The sequence below is a fragment of the Giraffa tippelskirchi genome, chromosome 14 (genome assembly GCF_054371585.1).
Source record: "Giraffa tippelskirchi isolate mGirTip1 chromosome 14, T2T-mGirTip1v1.2.pri, whole genome shotgun sequence".
NCBI classification, from domain to species: domain Eukaryota; kingdom Metazoa; phylum Chordata; class Mammalia; order Artiodactyla; family Giraffidae; genus Giraffa; species Giraffa tippelskirchi.
In genome coordinates this window covers 28174160-28195635 of record NC_137288.1, presented here as the reverse complement: position 1 = coordinate 28195635, position 21476 = coordinate 28174160, and the positions used below count along the sequence as shown (strand labels likewise).

Genomic DNA, 21476 nt, shown 5'->3' with positions numbered 1-21476 from the left:
GGTGTGCATGAGCTGAAATAAAAAAGAGTTGCCAGCTCTTCTGTGTATTCCCCTGGACACACATATACACTGATGTTCCTTAAAGGTTATACAAAGGCCAAGTTTAGATTCACTTATGAAGTGTATAATTCAACAGGTACTGGGATATGATCTACCAATAAATATCTTTCTCATCATGGAATAAAGAGAAAAAAGCAAAGAGTATTCTATCATTAGAGATGAATTAATTGGGATTAATTATTGTCTTCTTACTTGGTCATTTTAATTTAAAAGAAAAAGTATTCAAAGCAAAAGGTAACATTTATTAGGTGCACACTGAAGTATCTCCAAAAGGCTACTATATTAAGTCTTTAATATTTAAGAAGTCCATACATCCTCATTTACCCAAGACAGTCTTGGATTATGCCTATTGTCCTGAAATAATTAATAGTAACCTCTTTCATGCTTAAAATTCATATAAAATAATAAATTATATTCACTCAATAAAAATCATACTTTCATCCATTAGTTTGCTATTCTCAGTAACAGAAGAGACCCTGGAGAAACATGATGACAGTGGGCCTTTGGTTACATAGATGTGCTGGTAAGAGAAAATTAATAAGTGAGCACTAAAGGTAAATGTCACCTATTTTATAATTTTGCTTCAGTCTTGGTCTGATCTGGGACATTTATTCTACCCCTGCCTGCTTTCCAGCCCTTCTCTCATCACACATAGAATGTAATGTAGCACCTCTCCCATCTTGTTAAACCACTCTATTAATTAAAATCAACAAAGAAAAGGCATACAAGAGCTACGCAATACACATGTGCAGAAGACTGTGCATATAATCTGCTAAGCAGAAACCTCTGAAGGGTACAAAAGGCCAAAATGGCCACCACTGCTGCTAGCAGAGGAGGTGTTAGAGAGAAAATTAAAAAAAAAAAAAAAAAAAAAGCTAAAAAACTCAGAGACTCAGTAATAGTCCCACAAGGAATGGAAAGTTGCTGTTGGCATTCGTTCAGCCAGTGTTAATAAAGCAGCTCTCAGAGCAAACTTAACTTCCCCTAGATACTTCCCTTGCCCTTTAGACTAGGTCAGGTACTTCTGCAAGTTTTTCCATAATACTTCAGACTTTCATTCTCATAACCCTTGCCACGTTTTCATGTTGTTATGTTGTTATTTTTAAATTAACCATCCTTCAGCTGAAATATAAACCCCAAGATCATTAAAAATATTTAACATGTCAGACAGTGGTCAAAGTGCACGTGTGCATGCTCAGTCGCTTCAGCTGCGTCCGACTCTTTGCAGCCCTATGTACTGTAGCCCTCCAGACTCCTCTGTCCATGGAATTCTCCAGGAAAGAATACTGGAGTGGGTTGCCGTGCTCTCCTCCAGGGGATCTTCCTGATTCAGGGATTGAACCCGTGTCTCTGTCTCGTATGTCTCCTGTATTGGCAGGTGGGTTCTTTACCACTAGTGACACCTGGGAAGCCCAGTGGTCAAAGTATTTTGTACTAATTCAATGACTCCTCCAGGTCTTCCCACCAATGATTTCTTTCTTCTGATTAAAACAAACAAAAACAGACTCAAGTAGATTTCTCCAGGTCATACATTTTCTAAGAGGTAGAATTACTTTAGTATTTGAATTCAGATCATGTTTGAATCACTATGCTACTATATCACCTGCTTTGGAGAACAGAAATCAAGTTGTCCTATTTTTGGCCACTGTTCCTCAAAAACTGGAAAAAGTGCTCTCGCCATACTTAAGACTCAATAATATTTCTAAAATGTATGAATGAATGATTATGTTTTATATGGAAGATACCATTCCAAAAGAGCCAAATAAGTCTCCTTGGGCACACCTCCTGCCTTGAGAAACTCAAGCCCCAATGAAATAGGCAACGCCTAGTCAGTATAGTGAAGACTTAGGGTGGATGCTTTCCATCTTTCCTTTGTTTCACATCTTTTAAGTTCAATAATCTTGTTAACTGTAAAATAGGTTATTCTGATTGACCTCAAATTTAATGTGGTGTTTTAATGAAAGTATTATTATAGAAAACAATTTAGGAGAATCACAAGAAATGTGCTAGACTCAAAAGTCATGAATTGTTTTCATTGATGTCACAGTATAAATGCTGAAGAAAAATTGTTATGCTGCTTTTCATTCCTCTTAAAGATGCTGCATTTTCCTTCAATATCAGGCCAGTGAGCAGACAGAGCTGTGGACAAGAAAAATTGGGAACAGCTCTGGGGAGAATATGGAACAAGGCTACATAGATCAGAATGAATGATATATTGTGATACTCATTTTATGCTGTGATTTTAAAATTACATGTTATGTTTTACGGTTTTTTAAAATTCTAACTTCTAATGAATAACTAAAAAGGAGTTATAGGAACACATGAGAATGAAAGAAATCACATATAAGAACATGAGAACCATCAGTTTGGGGAACTTGGAGGAGAAAAGGCTGACTGCAGTCAATAGTAAAGAATTGTGGGTGAGAAAATAAAAGGATAGGATAATGCTGGGGTCAAATGAGAGTTTGTGTGTGGGAAAGTGTTTTATATTATGATAAATAGCTATCCTTCCCATTAATAGAGAAACTTTTCTGGTTATAAACATGCCTAGAATTATGTACTATGCCTAAATCCTCTCTTGCTTGCCAATAGTATAAGATGAATTCTCAACAGTTAAAAAGACCTTTCAGTTCCCCCAAATCTCCAGCTGCACGCCAACTCTATCTCCACCACACTGACACCATGATGACTGACATTGGTTTTGATTTGACATTTCAACTGTTGAAATACACAGGCACACTCACTCACACTCAGACACACAGAACCTTCAACTTGAGATTTGATTGGCATCAGTCATTTTATAACTTGTCTCTTGGGGATTGGACCAATGGACCTTTTTAAAGCTTGCCTTATTGAACTGACCCTTCTGATCTAGACGCATAATTCATACTTGCTAATCTTCTTGGGATCCTTCCTTACTTTTAACAAGCCTGTCATATTTTCCTCCACTGAAATATTTTCCTTTAGGTAAAAGACGATTTAAAATGTTATTTTTAATGTCTTTTCTTGATTTTTGTGAGAAAAAAAATCATATAAATGCATCAAAGAAGTAACTATTCCAATCTGATTAGTTAATTTCCCCAAAGGAATATAGACATCACTATGTTTGTGAATTGCATTTTACAGGTACATAAGGCTTCAATTCAACTCAGTAATCAACCTCATAAAATGTTAGATTTGAAAAGTTCCTTAAAGTTTAATACAACCTTCTGTCTAGTAAAAGTATCTCCATGCTGTCTCTCAAATAATTAGTCTTTGTTTGAACATTTTCTGTTAATAAAAGTTATTTTGAAAGCCAATCTCATTTGAAGTAACTCCATCTCTTGAAAGTTCTTCCTTACTTAATATTGAGTCAACCTCCCCCTACTTGCTAGTTTTGTCATCTGGAGCCGTATAAAGTAAGTCCTATCTTACTTCCACAAGATAGCTCAGTGCTGAACTAAGCTGGACGTCTACAATTCCAAATACACATATCTTTCTCATCCTGAACCTCAGGACAATCTCACTCACTGCTATTCTTTACCACCTCTCACATTTCCCATAGTCACCCCACAATGTCTACTGTGGGAGGTTCTGTGATCATGCTTGTAAGTTCTTTCAGAATAAGAACTTTTGCTATCTTCTTGTCTAATTTCCTCTTTTTTTTTGCAATATGATCTTTTTTCAGTTTGAAAATCATTTTTCAAATGAAAACAAAACACTCCCCGAACAGAAAAGAGAACTGCCACTTATTGAAAGCCTGATATGTGTCAGACACTGTACAAAAGGCAAGGATGGGAAAGACATAAGATGGTAGAAACACAATACCCTCAAGAAATTGCAGTCTACTGGGGGAAAGAGACAGTTTATATATATATATATATAATTCAAAATGATATATGCTATTCTTATAAATGACTCAAGCAATTTATAAACATACAGAACTACATGATTTCTGTCCAGTGAAGAAGGAGATATTCTCTGTCAGGTGAAGGTATAAAGGTAACGTATAAAAAGTCACAATACTAGGAACTATAAATCACATTTTGTATAATAGCTAAACTGTACGTACATCTTTGATGTACAGTAATAATGACCTCTTCATATATTGTTCCAAATCTCTACCCATCTCAGGATATAATTTATCCCATAAGCTTCTGACAGGATGTTTCCTGTACACAGTTCTCCCAAACCAAAATCCATCAATGTATCCTCATTATTTAAGAGGTAAAATACAATAATAAGAATTCCCCAACTATCTTTATCCTTAATTGATACTACTCCTCCACTTACATCCTTCACACCAGTACATTTAAGAAGATTACAGTTTCAAAGGTTTCCAATTCTGACTTTAATCTTTTTAATCCTGGTTTGTTAAAATTGCCAGTTACTGCTTCTCTTACCACACCCACTTCTTAAGGAACTCACCATACCCTCAGAGCCTGGAAAGTGCAGCTTGTGGCTCTAGCCTCAGGTTGAGTATCTATCCCATGGCCGGCAATGAGACTACATCTTATTGGAATTTACACAATTGTCAGCTGGAAGAGGTTCTTAAACTGGGAGGTCATGTTGTCAGAGCTAGCCCAGCCAGCAAGACAAACCGAAGGCAAGACAAACAAAAGTTAAAGGCAACAGGCAGGCCATGAGTTAGCAGAACCCAGCTGAGAGAAGGAAGAGAATGGCTCACACACACATGAGCGGAAACCAGAGGCTACATACCTCCGCAAGTGATTGAGAGAGGGGCCTCTGCTCACATCTTGGCTATTCCAGTCCTTTTGTGGTTGTCTGAGCAGTACCTAGTTTAGTGAACTTTCTCAGCTGCCATAGTGCCTGCTATGTCCTTTCAATAACATTACTTTCTACCTGAGCCAGAGTTAGTGGGCTTCTGTTCCTTGCAGTAAAGTAATCCTTGACTAAGACACACTTACAGGCTCTACTCACATTTCTCTTGGAGTCCAGCTTGCCCTTGATCATTCTACACCAGCACAGCTTCCAAAATTTTGTGCAGGAGAAAAGCATGTAAGTATGATTGAACAAATGGTAATGTGCTGATTTTTTAAAATTTTATTCAGTGCTCAAAGTTAAACAAATAAAGAAGAGAGCTGCATGTTAGTTTCTTTGCATAATAAGGATGTGGAAGTGTTTAAAACTAGAGCTTGATAAAGAGGGGAGAAAATGAAGAGAAGGGATTTGTGTACTTTATCCCTGAAAAAAATAAAAAAGCAAGATACTGTCTGAGTGTTATGATATGTGGTAGCATAAAATCTTGAGCTACAGAAAGAAGTTTCAGAGTATACCACATCTAACTGAAGAAATAACCAATGCATATGGATAACAAGTGGAGAAGGCAATGGCACCCCACTCCAGTACTCTTGCCTGGAAAATCCCAGGGACAGGGGAGCCCGGTGGGCTTCCATCTATGGGGTCGCACAGAGTTGGACACTACTGAAGTGACTTAGCAGCAGCAGCAGCATGGATAACAAGAGTCCTAAACCAGTGGATACTCTTTTCTTGTTGACTGTACTGTACTGTACTTTTACTACAAAGTCCCCATTAGATTGCCAAATTGAGAGCCATCATGACCTAGAAGAGAGGACACAGTGGAACAAGTAAGGAAAAGAAATAGAACTATTTTACAAAAAAATAAAAAAAATCAATCTTATAAGGTCCTCTGATTATTTTGTTTAAAAACACTTTTGCCTTTCCAAGCAAAAATCCATATACTCACATACACTTATCAGGGAGAAAATATATTCTAATAAAAAGAATATAGCAGTAAGAGTCAGCGTCCCATTCCCCAACTGTTAGACAAAAACAGCTACATGGCCTCTACCCACAAGGTGAAAAAAGAATAAAATGTGAATATGGGAGAATTTTGCATTTTTTTTTAAAAAGTTGCCTTTAAAAAGGCTCTATGCATGTAATATACTATTAAATGTTAGTTGCAAGTTTCTCTTATTTTGCAAACTGGAAAGAATAAGGAATAAAATAATATGCTTCCTCTATTTCCTTTAGAAGTTTGAAAAGTAGTAATTAAAACTTCAGATGAATCCAAAGTTTGCTCTTCCATAACCTTTTCATTGTGTCCTGCCTCTTTGAATGTCAATGAGTGTACTTCAAAATTACTCCTGTCAATTATAAAGGTTCTTATTTTGGATTGATTTTTACATGCACAAACCAATAGCAGGATATGACCCAATAATTAATATTGGGAAACTGAATTGCTTTTTTTCCCTAGGCATTTAGCGTTAGCTATAGAAATATTTCTCTTTTATCAATACTATGTTTTTATATTTATCCCATTTTGTTTCTGTTTCTGAGACAAATTCTCCCACATAACAACACATTGGTTTTAACTCATCAAATGGAGGCTGAAACCTACTGCAATTTTTTAAACAAGGCTGATGCTTAAGCAGTTATGTCTAAAATATCCTATGCAAATAGATTTTAAATATAAAGTACATTCTTCATCCAGAGATTCTTTCCCACATATTCTCTAACATTGGTGTAATTTCCTTCAAAGGCTTTTTTTGATGAATAATTCTGTGTGCCCAACACTGTGTGAAGCACTGCAGAAACAATAATGAACAAGAAATTGTCTCTTTAGTGACTTCACAATCCATTGAGTGGAGAGAGACAGGCATAAGGAACCCATCATGATCTGTACCATATATGTAACACCAAATGTAGTAGTTAGTTCTCTTTCAGAATGCAGTAGGACTGGCTCACTCTGACTTAGATAATGCTTTTCTTCCCAATCTCATTCAGTGACTAGACATTGGGATCTCAAAATCTACTATGGTGAGAATATTTATACCATGGAAATAGGCAAATGCACAAAACAGAAATCCTCCTTCCTCAAGAACCATGTGTCAAACACTTAACCCACACCACTGTCAATTAAACCTTCCCGGGAGATTCTTTTTAATTTATAGAATTATGGGGCTGAATCAGGGGAGCTAACTTTAAAAATCCTTGCCTATATTGTGTGCCACAACACAGGGCTTCCCTGATGGCTCAGATGGTAAAGAATCTGCCTGCAATACGGGAGAACCAGGATCGATCTCTGGGTTGGGAAGATCCCCTGGAGGAGGGCATGGCAACCCACTCCAGTATTCTTGCCTGAAGAATTCCATGGACAGAGAAGCCTGATGCGCTACTGTCCATGGGGTCACAAAGAGTCAGACACAACTGAAGTGACTTAGCACACCTCACACGCGACCACAACACAACTAAGGAAAGGTTTTTATAAACTGTATTTGTTTGTAGACATAATTATTTAACAATTGCGATACAAGGTCAATTGCTTGGAAGAATGGAACTTTGCTAATTTTAATTATTTGGACAGTGATCAAACTGGCCAAGAAGCAGTAATAGCTGGACATTTAAATGAACAAATCAAGACAATAACTACATATCAACTAGATAATTTTTGTCATTAATTTCTATTACAGTATTTTCAAAAGATAAGAAAAATATCTCCTAGTGCTTTGGGGTTTCATGCTATCATAGAAGTTTGAAATGTGTAGGGAATTATCACAAACTAATCCTCAGGGATAATATTTTTTCTTTGAATAGCCATGGTCACATAGTTAAAAAACTGACTGATTGTTCAAATACAGATGAACTCTTCTCATTAGGACAGAAAATAAAATACAGGCCAACAGATGAAAAAACTGAGCTTACCACAGGTCAAACGTCACAAGAGTTTCACACACAACTTATCAGTGACCCCTGTGAAGAAACTTCTCATGTTGATCTGGTGCTCTCTCCTTAGGGAGCTTCAGCCTGCGATCTTACCCAGGCCACAAAGTTTTTTATTCCTTTTTTTATTGTTATAGAATATAGGGTCAGTAGAAGAATCCTCAAAAAGATAAGGTAAAAGAAGTAAATAAAACAGAAATATAAGCTTTTCATTTAAAATAATCCCTAATAATGTAATGTGTGTATATATATGTATGTATATGCCTATATATTTATATATATAAATATATATATATGTATATAATATAAATATAATGTGGGAGACCTGGGTTCGATCCCTGGGTTGGGAAGATCCCTTGGAGAAGGGAATGGTTACCCACTCTAATATTCTGGCCTGAAAAATTCCATGGACTGTATAGTTCATGAGGTTGCAAAGCGAACGCGACTGAGCAACTTTCACTTTTACTTTATATTTTATAGATAGAGACAATACAGTCAAATTTGAGACTTCTTTTGCAAATTGTATGCATATTTCCAAGTTATTGCACATTATTCTTTATATAGGAAATGTAAGTTATTTCCAATATTTTTCCTATAATAATATAATGATAACCATCCATAAAGTTAATCTTTACACGTGCATACTGAGCATATAATTATTTCTTTAGATCAAATTCTTTAAAATGACAGATGGAGGTCAAAGGGTAAAAAAAAAATCTAAATGTTGACAAACATTGTCAAATTATTCTTTCATAGGATTTGTATCAAATTTTGCCTACATCACAATATATGAGTACCATTTTCCTATGTCCTCACCAAAATCACAACTTATTTTTAATATTGTTTCTTGTAATGATTGAAAAATCTTACCTTTCTTTCATTTAAATTCCTTTTAAGCATAAATTCAGTTAAACAAGTTGTCATAAGTTCACCAGTCACTTTGTGAATTTCCCATCCATGTTTTTTGACCAAAATTTTTTGATGAAGGTAGTGTCTTTCTATATAGCAAGTAAAAGAATTATTCTATCTATATGTTAGAAATATTTTCTCAATGTGACATGAGAACAAATTTTAGAGTCCATATTGTTTTGATGTTACTTTCCTTATGATATTTACTATAAAACAAATTCATTTATTTTTTATTGCCTACAGAATTAATTAATCCCCTCAACTTACAAATGTATGAACAATAATAATAATGATAATAGTGATTATGATTATTATAAATAATAAAGCACAAGCTGGAATCAAGACTGCCAGGGGAAATATCAATAACCTCAGATATGCAGATAACACCACCCTTATAACAGAAAGCGAAGAAGAACTAAAGACCCTTTTGATGAAAGTGAAAGAGAGCGAAAAAGTTGGCTTAAAACTCAACATTCAGAAAACTAAGATCATGGCATCCAGTCCTGTCACTTCATGGCAAATATATGGGAAAACAATGGAAACAGTGACAGACTTTATTTTCTTTGACTCCAAAATCACTGCAGATGGTAACTGCAGCCATGAAATTAAAAGATGCTTGCTCCTTGGAAGAAAAGCTATGACAAACCTAGACAACATATTAAAAAGCAGAGACATTACTTGCCCGACAAAGGTCCGTCTAGGCAAAACTATGGTTTTTCCAGTACTCATGTATGGATGTGAGATTTGTACTATAAAGAAAGCTGATCGCCAAAGAATTAATGCTTTTGAATGTAGTGTTGTAGAAGACTCTTGAGAGTCCCTTGGACTGCAAAGAGATCAAACCAGTCAATCCTAAAGGAAATCAGTCCTGAATATTCATTGGAATTACTGATGCTGAAGCTGAATCTCCAATACTTTGGCCACCTGATGCGATGAACTGACTCATTGGAAAAGACCCTGATGCTGGGAAAGATTGAAGGTGGGAGGAGAAGGGGACAACAGAGGATGAGATAGTTGGATGGCATCACCAACTTGATGCACATGAGCTTGAGCAAGCTCCGGGAATTGGTGATGGACAGGGAAGCTTGGCATGCTGCAGTCCATGGGATCTCAAAGAGTCGGACATGACTGAGCAACTGAACTCAACTGTTATAAAATTTTATACAACACACAGGGCTTATAGGACATTACAAAGTACAGGTATAAATCACTTAGCACTCCATATATAAGTTACTATATATTATAGGAGTCATTACAAATCAAATCTTAATATACTTAAAGGAAAAATTAAATTATTTCACAATAACAACATAATGTAACATAATGTAACAATCAGTTAATGATTGTTGATGTGTCTTAGGTAATAAAAGTTTAAAATTTCTAACTACTATTATCTTACTTCCAAAGATAAGACTTAATGACTTAACTATGTTTAAGACTGTGAAAATTTAGTTATGGGGCTAGCATAAATTTTGTCCACCCCTGCCTTTGCTGTAGCTACCTTATGAAAATTGATTACAATAAGCTATTATTTGCTCACATCTGTTTTTGTGACTCATGAGCAAGAGATTTCCCTTAGCTGATGATAACACATCATAACTGCCCCAGATATGTTGTTCAAAAGAAGTTATATCATTTTAAGTTTCCACAGAGGACACGCTAATCATATAAATAAATTATACATGGGCACAAGAAATTGCATCAAACTGGACAAATTGAGTTTAAGAGAAGAAAACATAATTGTGTAATTTTAGGAAGTAGTAAATATTGACCAAAATGCACATTTTTACAAGCAATTTTATCTCTGATCAGCAACAAACATGTTTCTTGATCAATATTTGTAGTTTGATTCATTTCCTGCCGTATAGAACTTGATGGGCTCGTCAATATACACGAAGGTTTAAAAAATGAAAGAGAGAAGATTGCTTTTAAAATAAGTTTTTTTTCTAAAAAGTTTCTCCTTTTTTTCCCCATACATTTCCTAAATGTGTGCAGGAGCAGTAGTACAAGGGAAGGTGGGGTCTGCTGACAGAGAGGAATTTCTTTGAGACACAGCTGAGGAATAGAGAGGCTTCTAAGCTCTTGAACTTTGGTGAAAGATTTTTTTGGACTAAGAATAACATGGGGATAAGATTTAAAAACACGTGATCTGGTTATACAATGGTGATGGGTCTGATAAATTATTGATGCAGAAGGGTTTAAGGAAATTGAGGTATACTGGGAAATGATACTAAAGGATGGTGTCATGTTTTTGAGAACCTTGATGCAGTACGATGGTCATAAGATCTTAGATTCTAAAAATGGAAAGTCAAAAACAAACAAAAAAAATAGTGAGCAGCGGAACATCAACATTGCAATAGCCCATGAGTATATAGATGTGTTTGCAAGTGTGAAAAGTGCAATATGGACAAGCAAATGGTCAAAGGAGAGCCAAAGAATGAACATTACACAGAAACCTCTAGACATTTTCCAAAGCACAATAATCCTCAGTGACCTTTTCAAAATAAAGAATTTCAGCATTAAGGATGAACTTTATGACAAAAATGCAAATCTAATTAAAAAGTGATGACTTTCAAAAGTTTTCTCCCAGCTCTGTCGTCTCCATCTGTGAGCCAATACCTAAGATTAGAGTTGTTTTGATGGTAGAGATTCCTTGATCAGTACGACTCTTCAAGAATGGGGTTCAGGGCCAACTAATTGGGATTCAAGGAAGAGGCTGACCACTATTGCCATCAACACGCATGTGGTGACCTCTGGATCTCACGAGCACAGACATTTCTGCTCAAAACAAGAGGAAAGGGTAGAAACTCACTTAGACGTCAGACTGTAAAAAAACAGTATCGATTCCTGTAGGAATAAAAAGTCAACATCAGTGGAGACTATACAAAGAAGAATATAGAATTATCTAGCAACATTTTTTTTAAGAGTCCCGACATATGAATTAAAGTGAGGTGATATCTGAGCCTACGTGGTGAACCCCTAGGCAGAGATGTTTCCATAAACGAGAAGGGGATTGAAGACAGAGAATTCTACAACATCTGTCTGCATCCAACTGAGTATGAACTCAAACTTGAGTTTGAACAGCTGGAGAGCCACTTGCTGGATAGGACATTATTTTCTGCAACAACCTGTTCCTTCTACTAAGTGAAACTGAAAGTCTCTCAGTCGTGTCCGACTCTTTGCAACCCCACAGACTATACAGTCCATGGAATTCTCTAGGCCAGAATATTGGAATGGGTAGCCTTTCCCTTCTCCAGAGGATCTTCCTGACCCAGGGATCAAACCCAGGTCTCCCTCATTGCAGGCAGGTTCTTCACCAGCTGAGCCACAACAGAAGCCCAAGAATACTGGAGTGGTTAACCTATCTCTTCTCCCGCGAATCTTCCTGACCCAGGAATCTAACCAGGGTTTCCTGGATTGCAGGCGGATTCTTTACCAACTGAGCTATCAGGGAAGCCCAATAACCCTTCTGCTAAGGTTACTGAAAATAATGGATATGTAGGTGCACACTAGGGCAGCCTCAGAGTCAGATGCAAGAGGAAAGAATGAGAGGAAAAGGAAGAACTGTCAAGCATTTCTTCCTTTTGAATAAGCAAAAAAAGAAGAAAGAGCTCCTTCTTTACTTGGGACTTCGCACACAAATATTTTCAAAATGAACGCTCTTTCTGTTGAGCTGTACTGGCTTTTCAGATTGTAAAAGCAATTATACTCATAAAACATTTGTAAGACATAAAGAAGTGTGGAGATAACTGAGAAAATGGTCTATTACCTAGAAATAATCACTGTAAATATTTTGAGATATTTTCTTCCATTCTTTTAATGATACAAATATCTACAATCTCTAGCAGATTTGGAGATTTGGAAATTTGGAAATCTGGCTGTCGTGTGTTTATTTTTGTTCATTTAATAATACGATGATTATTTTCCTACATTGTTAAATAATCTTCAAAATGTGAAAATAAAAATGTAGCTACATCTAATTTCATCAATTATAGTAAATATAACTTACTATATAATATAACATCATTCTGGTAAAAGATGTTGATATTGGGGAATACTGTGATATGTACATGTGTGGGGGCTGGGTTCATATGGGACATCTCTTCCCTTCCCTCAATTTTGCTGTGAACCTAAAACTGTTCTGACAAATAAAATTTTAATTAAAAAAATAAGAAAGAAAGGAAGGAAAGAAGGAATGAGGTGGATGAAAGAAAGCAAGCTTGCCCTATCAAATATCAAGAAGTGATCTCTATAGCAATTAGGCCATGTGATAGTAATGTATTGATAAATGCATGAAAGTGCTGAAAAGAATAGACCCATGCCTATTTGGAAACATGATTTATGACACAGAGGGCATTACAAATCAGCAGGAAAGGATGAACTGTTTAATATATTGTTCTAAGACAACTGATTATCCACGTGAAATCAAATTCCTACCTGACATCATAAGCAAAACTTTTTCCAGATCTGTTAAAGTCATATGTAAGTGGCAAAACTAAATCTTAGAAGACGCTATGGCAAAGTACCTGTATTTTCTAGGTAGGGTAGTATTTCTTAAACAACATGCCCAAAACAGAGTCATTACAAAAAAAGATTATAAATTTGACTATATTAAATTAAGACTGCTTTCATTGAAAGATAATAATGTTTATATATATGCATTTCATATGCATATACATTTATAGATATATAAAAATGTATGCAGTTATATTAAATGTATACAGACATATACCTATATATTATATAAATATATGTATATACAAATTTTTAAACAAATATATAAATGTCTGAGCCTGCTTTAGCACACCCTAATTGCACTACCTCAGATATCTTTTTCTCCTTAAGTTAGGCTGAAAAATTCTTTTATTACCTCTATACACAGATAATCCTTTAACTCTGAGGACACTTGCCTGACAACTGTCCCCATCTCACTTGACCAGGTAGGTCAATCATTTGTCCTTTGTGCCACATCTATATCTTAAACATTTCTTAATTAGAGCATCTTCTTCATGAGTCAAACACTGTACAAGGGCTTTCTTAACATGTGCCATTTCATTGCTTCCTCATCTCTATACTAGTGTTGCAATGCATTAGTCTCTCTCTTTTACAAGTGCAGACAATGAAATCAGTACAATCAACCTCTTCAAGGGGCAGAGTCATAATATAAACTCCAGTCTGACTGATGCTAAGGCTCTATCATTTATAGCTGTTATTCAGTAGTGTGCATATTAAACTGCATTGCTTACATCAGTTTTTTGTTTGTTTAATAAAAAGGTTACCTGGTTACCTACTGCTGCATAACAGATTACCCTGAAATGTAATGGTTTTTTTTTTAATTCCATTTTATTTTATTTCATAGTTTTCTGGGTCTAGAATTCAGGAAGGGCTTAACTGGAATATTCTCCTATTCCACATTTCATGGATTGACCCTATTTGGTAGTACTTAGCCATGTACTCATCCAAGACAGCTCCACTAAAACATCTAGGGTTAGTGGAAACGACTGGTAGACTGGAATCAGCTGGGACTGTTAACAATGCACCTCTATGTGCCTCCTATGTTGGTTGTTTTCAGAGGAGTCAGATTCCAAAGCTACCAACTTATTAAGTCTTTCACCCAGAAACTGGCACAGCATCACTTCTATATTATTCAACTGGTCAAAAGAGTCCCAGATTCAAAGGGAGAAGACATAGATTATACTTCCCATTAAAGGGAGTGTCAAAGACTGGGAAGCTTTTTTTAATCTGCTACATCATAGAAAATATAGAGGACAGATTTGAAGAAAATATTAACTATGTTTAAAACTAAAAAGGAACTGATATTTCTAGGACAGCACTATCCTAAACAACTTTCTGTGATAATGGAAATATTCTCTGCTTGGTTCCATATGGTAGTTATATGGAGAAGCATGTGGTTATTGAGCATCTGAAATGTAGCTAGTGTGACCAAGGCACTGAATTTTAATTTTTAAAATTAATTTAAATTCTAATAGTCATAAGCAGTTAGTTGCTACCCTATTAGACAACACTGCTCTATAAGATAAAAGATACACCTGTGAATCAAGAAGAAAGTGATAGAAGTTTCTGTCTTCTATCTTCCAGGTTCAGTCACAAATTCAGTCCAGATAGTCTCAGCAACACATTCTTCTCTCAAGGCTACATTCCTGAACCCGGCTCCTAACGTGGCAACAGTGGGCAAAGCGTATATTCCAAAGATGGAGGAGGGGACTAGACGTCTCAGATTGCCCAGGTCCAGCTCTGAGGTCAACTGGCAGTCACATCCTCTTCACGACCTCCAAGACACATTTTTTTTTTTAATATTTCCTAGGGAAAGAAGCATAGCAAGGAAGGGAAGGAGGGAGAGGTGGAAAGAAACTTATGCTAACTAACTGCTGACAAAAGTTAACAATAAGCTAAAGACTATGATTATTGCAGTCCTCTGGATGCCCCGAACTCATTTCTGTATCCCACAGTTTACACAACACCTTGTACACAGTCCATGCTTGATAAATGCCTTCTGGTGGAATAATTAATGAGTTAATTAATACTGTTAGGAAGACCAGATGAAGAGAACTATGAGAAATTAAGTTAAAGCTACTGATAAAAAAGGGCTTGTGAAAAATACTATTGCTTTGTATTTTTCTTTGCCAATACTACCCCAATGCCCAGGAGTTTCCAGCAGCTCCCCAACTGTCCATTCCACTCATTTAGGCTAGGTTGGAGGATGGTTCAGGTGGGCCTCCAAGTCTGGGGAGGCACCTGTTTGAGAAATTGGATATTTCTGAGCTATTACATCAAATTCATTAACCTTATATTGAACAGCAGCAATAGGAACTCACAGACCTCTATGGTAGGCTAAAGAATGCCCGCAAGATAGTAGATCCTATCCTGGAACCTATGAGTGTTATGTGTAAAGTCATCACAAATGTGAGTAGATTAAGGATCTTGCAATAGAGAAAGTATTCTGAATTATCCAGGTGGGACCTAAATGCAATCACATGTTATAAGGAGGCAAATGAAAGTTTGACACACACATCTCTCTTCAGTGACTAAGCAGAGAGAGATTTGAAGATGGTGGCCATAAACCAAGGAATGCTAGCAGCCACTATGAGCTGGAGGTAGCAAGACCTACTGACACATTGATTTTGTTCCAGTAATACTGATTTTGGACTTCTGGCTTCCGGAATTGGGGAAAATAAATTTCTGTTCTAGTCTAAAATATGACCCTTTCCCTCAGGCCTGTAGCACAAGATTTATATCACCTTTTAATGATTCTGCATCCCCTACACACAATCTCTCTTTATCCCTCATAGATGTCCAAAAGTATGACACTAAATACAAAATAATCAAACTATATCACATACAGTTACAAGAGAGTCACTGGTCATATCATAACTAGGAATTACCCCAGTTTCACTAGCACTTGCCTCTTTCCTCTGCACACAACAATGATGCAGAAAGCCTAAAGGACAACTGTTTGATACAGCCGAAGTCATTTACTTAACAGTAAATCCATCTCCCTTTCTCTCTCAAGCCAGTCCCAGTGATAGCACTGTAGGCTGAAACGTCTAAAGGGAAAACAGTTTACTACTCAGTTTGCAGCACTGATGACTTAAGTACATTTACAGGGTTGTGGAGCTTAAAATCTACATTGTCCCTCCCATGTTCTAATTTCCCGCTTCTCCACGCTATTTATGCTCACCTGTTACCCAATTAGCACCCCAGTAAACTGAACCCTTACCCTAGCAATTAATCCTCTCCAGCACCCCCTCTGCAAAGAGCTCCTGATTAAAATAAATTGCTCAGTTATTCACCTAACAATGGGAAGTATGCCACCGTAGATCAGGAGGAGAACAATTTATTTCTTCTTAGATCTCTAAATGTGTCCAGGATTAGCTGAGAAGAAAGATTTTCCTGAAATAATCTAAAGGATTTGGTTAAGGTTTATGGTAAGGGCACAAACATAAAATGTCAGCACCTATCTACAGGTTTTGAGATGGTCAGCATCCCTAGTTTGAAGAAAACGCTAAAATGAAAAGAAAGTGGTCTTCTTTCATTTTTTTATTCTATACACTGCTAACATGAATTTCTCATTAATGACCACAGTGACATATAAGAAAGATATAATGGGGAAAAAAGAGGCGGGGGAAGTAAAAGGGAAGGAAGGGCATTAAGTACTGAGGTACCCAACATCTTTAAGTTGGATGGGATCTTCATATTGTGTTTAAGCAGTATTTCTCCACAACTGACAGTATTCTGCATACTATACATCGCTTTCCTATTATTAAAAATAACACATATTTAACATAAAACTTCAATTAAACCTAACTTTCTGTAATAAAATTTCAAAGAACTTAAGAATTTCAAGTGCCTAAGATATTCACTGGGAGGATTGATGCTGAAGCTGAAGCTCCAATACTTTGGCCACCTGATGCGAAGAGCTGACTTGTTCGAAAAGACCCTGATACTGGGAAAGATGAAAGGCAAAAGAAAAACGGGGTGGCAGAGGATGAAATGGTTAGGTACATGGTTAGGCTACAGACCATTGTATAAAATATCAAAGTGGGTTAAAACTATATTTGTACATTTTATATAGAATCACATATAATTCCCTAAATATCCTACACGTAGATTTTAAGGGGAAAGAAATCACTTCTTAATCTAGACTGAAATTTATTGACTATTTTTTGTTCTATTTTTCCTTACCCACACATTAATCATAAATCAATCATCCTATAACAAAAAAGGAAGAAGGACACACAACTAGAGGAGCATTTGTGTGTTACTGAACATAGAACAATCTAACAATGACCTTAATGTAGTGTAATCTGGAAAGAAAATGCATTAAAAGTTATAATTTAAGGGTACAAGATTGCCTACTAGGCAATGAAGGCAGAGGGTGTTTCCAGGAATCTCACTGTGAAGTTGCAGCCAAATGGCCCTCTGCTCCCATGAGTTTCCTGAAATGTTTCCACTGCAGAAAACCACAAAAGCCAGGCATTTTAGAAAACTGTTTTCATCACCACGGAAGGAAGTCAGTCTTCCTTTTCCAGAACCTTTCATTAATTGAAATTCTAACCCTACCTAAACCTGGATGGTGGAGGAAGGGAGGAAGAAAGACAAAAAAGAAAGAAAGAAAGATCTTCCTGCATACGTAACGTGTAAACCCTGAAAAATTATTCGCAGACAAGAAGTAGACGCCTCACAGCTGTGGCATTCTTGCCCAGAAGGAAAGCAGCCTGCAAACTGCAGTGCCCAGGAGCAGAGAAGAGCACAGTCACTGCTCTCTATGAAATTTTAACAATTCATTAACGGGAAAAGGCGACATAAAGGGATGCGGGATCAGAGGCAGCTCAGCGGCATCAAATTCTGAGAGAATGAAGGATGGGGAAGGGAGATGTGGAAATTCAGACTGAGGAGAAAGGCGGAAAGAGGAGGGAGACTTGATAGGAACAGGGACAAAGAGAGACTGGAAAGTAAAAAGGGTAGGAGAGATGAAAGGATGAGGGAGAGGAAAGGGGAGAAAGGATTTGAATAAAATTCAAATTTCTAATCTGGTTTTAATCTTCTTTCGGGGGAGGGTTTGAATGTACGATGCTGATTTTTCTACATTTTTTTTTTTTTCTGAGCGCCCCTCGCTGACCAATCCATGTGTTAAAAACAGTTTCCCTCCTGGAAGGGATTCTGCCCTTTGACTTTCACAGCCGGTTCTCCCTTCCGGACATCAAGGAGGCGGGATGGCGGCGTGCGCGCTGGTGCGGAGCGCGGCGGGCGTCTGCGGCGCGGCGGCTGTCTCACCCGGCGGCTGCGCGCGGGGACGCCTTGTTTCTCCCACACCTTTATCTCGGCCGGTGTAGGCTTATTTGTTTGTAAGTATACAGGGTATGTATGAGCCCGTGTCAATAAATAAGTTTAAATACAATTTCCAAATGAACAACATGAGAAAAATGGTCGATTTGTGAGCGTGTCAGATAATGAGTTGCAAACACGGCGTCTGCGGCCGCCGCGGCCCAGCCCGTCGCCGAGGCCGCCCTGCCATCTAGCGGGACGCGCCGGAACTCCGCTCGCGGCCTCGCGCGGCCTCACTTACCCTCGCAGCTGGGCCCGGGCGGGAGGATTCTCCTAAACGCGTTCACTCAGCCGTGTTATATCCTAAGAACAAGTAAATATATGATTCCTCTCTGTCTTAAGGTCATTACTGTCGGAGCATAAATTAATAGAGCGACTCCAGTTAATTCATTTTGGCGTTTGCTTCTGCATGTGTGAGCGCAGACGTGAAAACAAAGTTGTTGCGCGGGGGAGAAGAAAGAAGGCGGAAAAGTAGCTCAGCTGGAAGAACAGGCTCCCTGACCTAAAAGCCCGGTGAGAGACGCGCCCTTCAGAGACCCAACACAATACTCACCACAGTCAAGCTAAATATAAGAGGGTGAGTGCAGAGGGTGGGCTTCTTCGGGGGCCACCGTCATCACAAGGCAGCGTTGTGGACATATAGGGTTCAGTTTTCAATGCAGGAGGAGTAAGGGCAATCAGGGCTACTCTTTATGAGCAGGAAGTGGCATACGCTGTTGAAGAGGGTGCACGTCAGGCTATCTGGTCAACCTGACTCCAGAAGTGGCTGCATCCTCATCGCCACTCCCCATAAGTGACGTCACAGAGGCTACACAGAGGTCTGGGAAGTGAAGTGAAGTGAAATCGCTCAGTCATGTCCAACTCTTTGCGACCCGATGGACTGTAGTCCACCAAGCTCCTCTATCCATGGAATTTTCTAGGCAAGAGTACTGGAGTGGGTTGCCATTTCCTTCTCCAGGGGATCTTCCCGACTCAGGGATCGAACCCAGGTCTCCGTCATTGCGGGCAGACGCTTTACCGTCTGAGCCACCAGGGAATCCCACACAGAGGTCTACCGCAGTGCAAAAACCGCTCTGTGAAAAACCCCCAGAAAGGGAAGATGGAAGTGGGGGTAAGCCGGAAGGGTTTCCCTGACCTGCTTTTAATATTTTTCAAGTCACTGAGGGGCACCGGCCCTTGAGGAATGGACTACATTAGCTTCTTTTAGCTTCATTTTGGTCTGTTCAGGATTCAGATGGGATTATGGAGCTCCACAGTTTTCTTGAATAAATTTCATAAGAGTCAGGTTACATGTAGATAAGTCCAAATTTTTATTTTCATCAGGAATTGTTGTTTTTCATATTAATTCTGAATTCTAAAAAAATTGTCTAAAAATGCCAGCAGGCTTTTGTTCCTGGCTAAATAAACAGGGTTCTTGAAGCATGTGTGTTCTGTGAGGGTACCCTGAGGTGGGTGAGGGGATGGGGGGGTAGTTTTTGCATGTTCCTCGTGATCAAACGTGTTTAGTAACTGTGTAACTGTCCTGGAGAAGTGTATCTGGGGTCAGAGCCATGACTTCTTCCAATATCTCTGCAAAGTAAATTAACCAAAGCAATGTACAATGCTATCGACAATGCAAATGCTGTAAGATAAAATACTCCAGTGAAACAGCAGTGCCTTATAATTTAGTTACAAAGATTTACTCACATAAGACAAAAATTCAAAATATTAAGTCAAAATTTCTGAACCATAATTATGCCTCTGAATCACCCATACGACTTTATACAAATGCAGAGGACCAGACTACCCCAAATCATGATTTCTGGGTAAGGTCTCTTTGTTTTTGCAAAGTTGCATAACTAATTCTGAAACAGAGTCAAGTTGAAAGTGAATGATTCAATATTTAAAAGAAAAAGAAAAGAAGTCCTTGCATGAACGATTCTGTTGCACAACCAAAAATGGGAATATGCATGTGAAATGCAATTCCAGATGGTGCAGTGTGAACCTGAGCCACTGTGAGAGGTTAGTATAGACACAGAAAGTGTCCTGGAGTGGACACCTTCAAGAATGGGGAGAAGATAAATGGAGCAAGAACAAAGGAGCAAGCATTCCAGATTACATCAGCTCTTCTGCAGGAAAACAGACTGCCAGTTCTAGGGATCACAGAGAGCTGCCTGGTGAAACAGAATAAGTCCATTTGAAAGGAGTGAATCCAGACTACTTCTGGAGCAGAACATGGCAAAATGCAGTCATCAGAGTAAAAGGAAGAAAATATTAAATATTCCAAAATATTGTCCAATGAGTGCATATATTTTACTTTTGTCCAAGGCCTCCCTGACTGCCCAGTTCACAGTATTTTGAATCCCTGAGAAGTACGTAGTTGGTTTTTCCCTATTGTGCTGCTACCTGAGAGTTAAAGATTTTCACTTCTGGGTAAGATAATGCACTCAGATGCATTAAGCAGACAATTAATTTATCCTCTTGGCTGCCCACTACCTATGCTTAATGTACTTAAGAAAGGAAATAATGCTTACCTAGCTTTTACTTGCACAGTGTCTGAAAGTAAAAAGGAATAAGGGAGATAACACTAAAATCAGTGCACTGAGGAGCACCCTGATCATCACTGGATCATCATGTCAAATGTTAACTTCATAATATTGTTACAGAGACATCAGAGCAGATGGATAAGAAGACTCTTCATGTGATGGAGGGAGTGTTATTATCTTATTTCATCTTTCTATATCACAATTAGAAAATGTACTGAAATTGGGGAGTTATTCAGCCACTAATTCACGTCTGATTCTTTGCAACCCGATGGACTGCAGCACACCAGGTTTCCCTGTCTTTCACTATCTCATAGAGTTTACTCAAACTCATATCCACTGAGTTGATGATGCCATCCAACATCTCATCCTCTGTCTCTCCCTTGTACAACTGCACTCAATCTTTCCCTGCATCAGGGTCTTTTCCAATGAGTCGGCTCTTCCTATCAGCTGGTC

At 37.8% G+C, this 21476-nt stretch overlaps 1 long non-coding RNA gene across 1 annotated transcript; it reads right to left on the bottom strand.

Moving 5' to 3' along the window:
- Nucleotides 1-5532: 5532 nt before the first annotated feature.
- Nucleotides 5533-19293, bottom strand: LOC145534231 (uncharacterized). Its single transcript, XR_014074365.1, has 6 exons — nucleotides 19052-19293; nucleotides 18740-18801; nucleotides 14703-14973; nucleotides 8614-8741; nucleotides 7726-7903; nucleotides 5533-5622 (listed from the first exon to the last, which is right to left on the bottom strand). It is a non-coding gene; the product is annotated as an uncharacterized LOC145534231 (long non-coding RNA).
- Between the last annotated feature and the right edge of the window lie 2183 nt (nucleotides 19294-21476).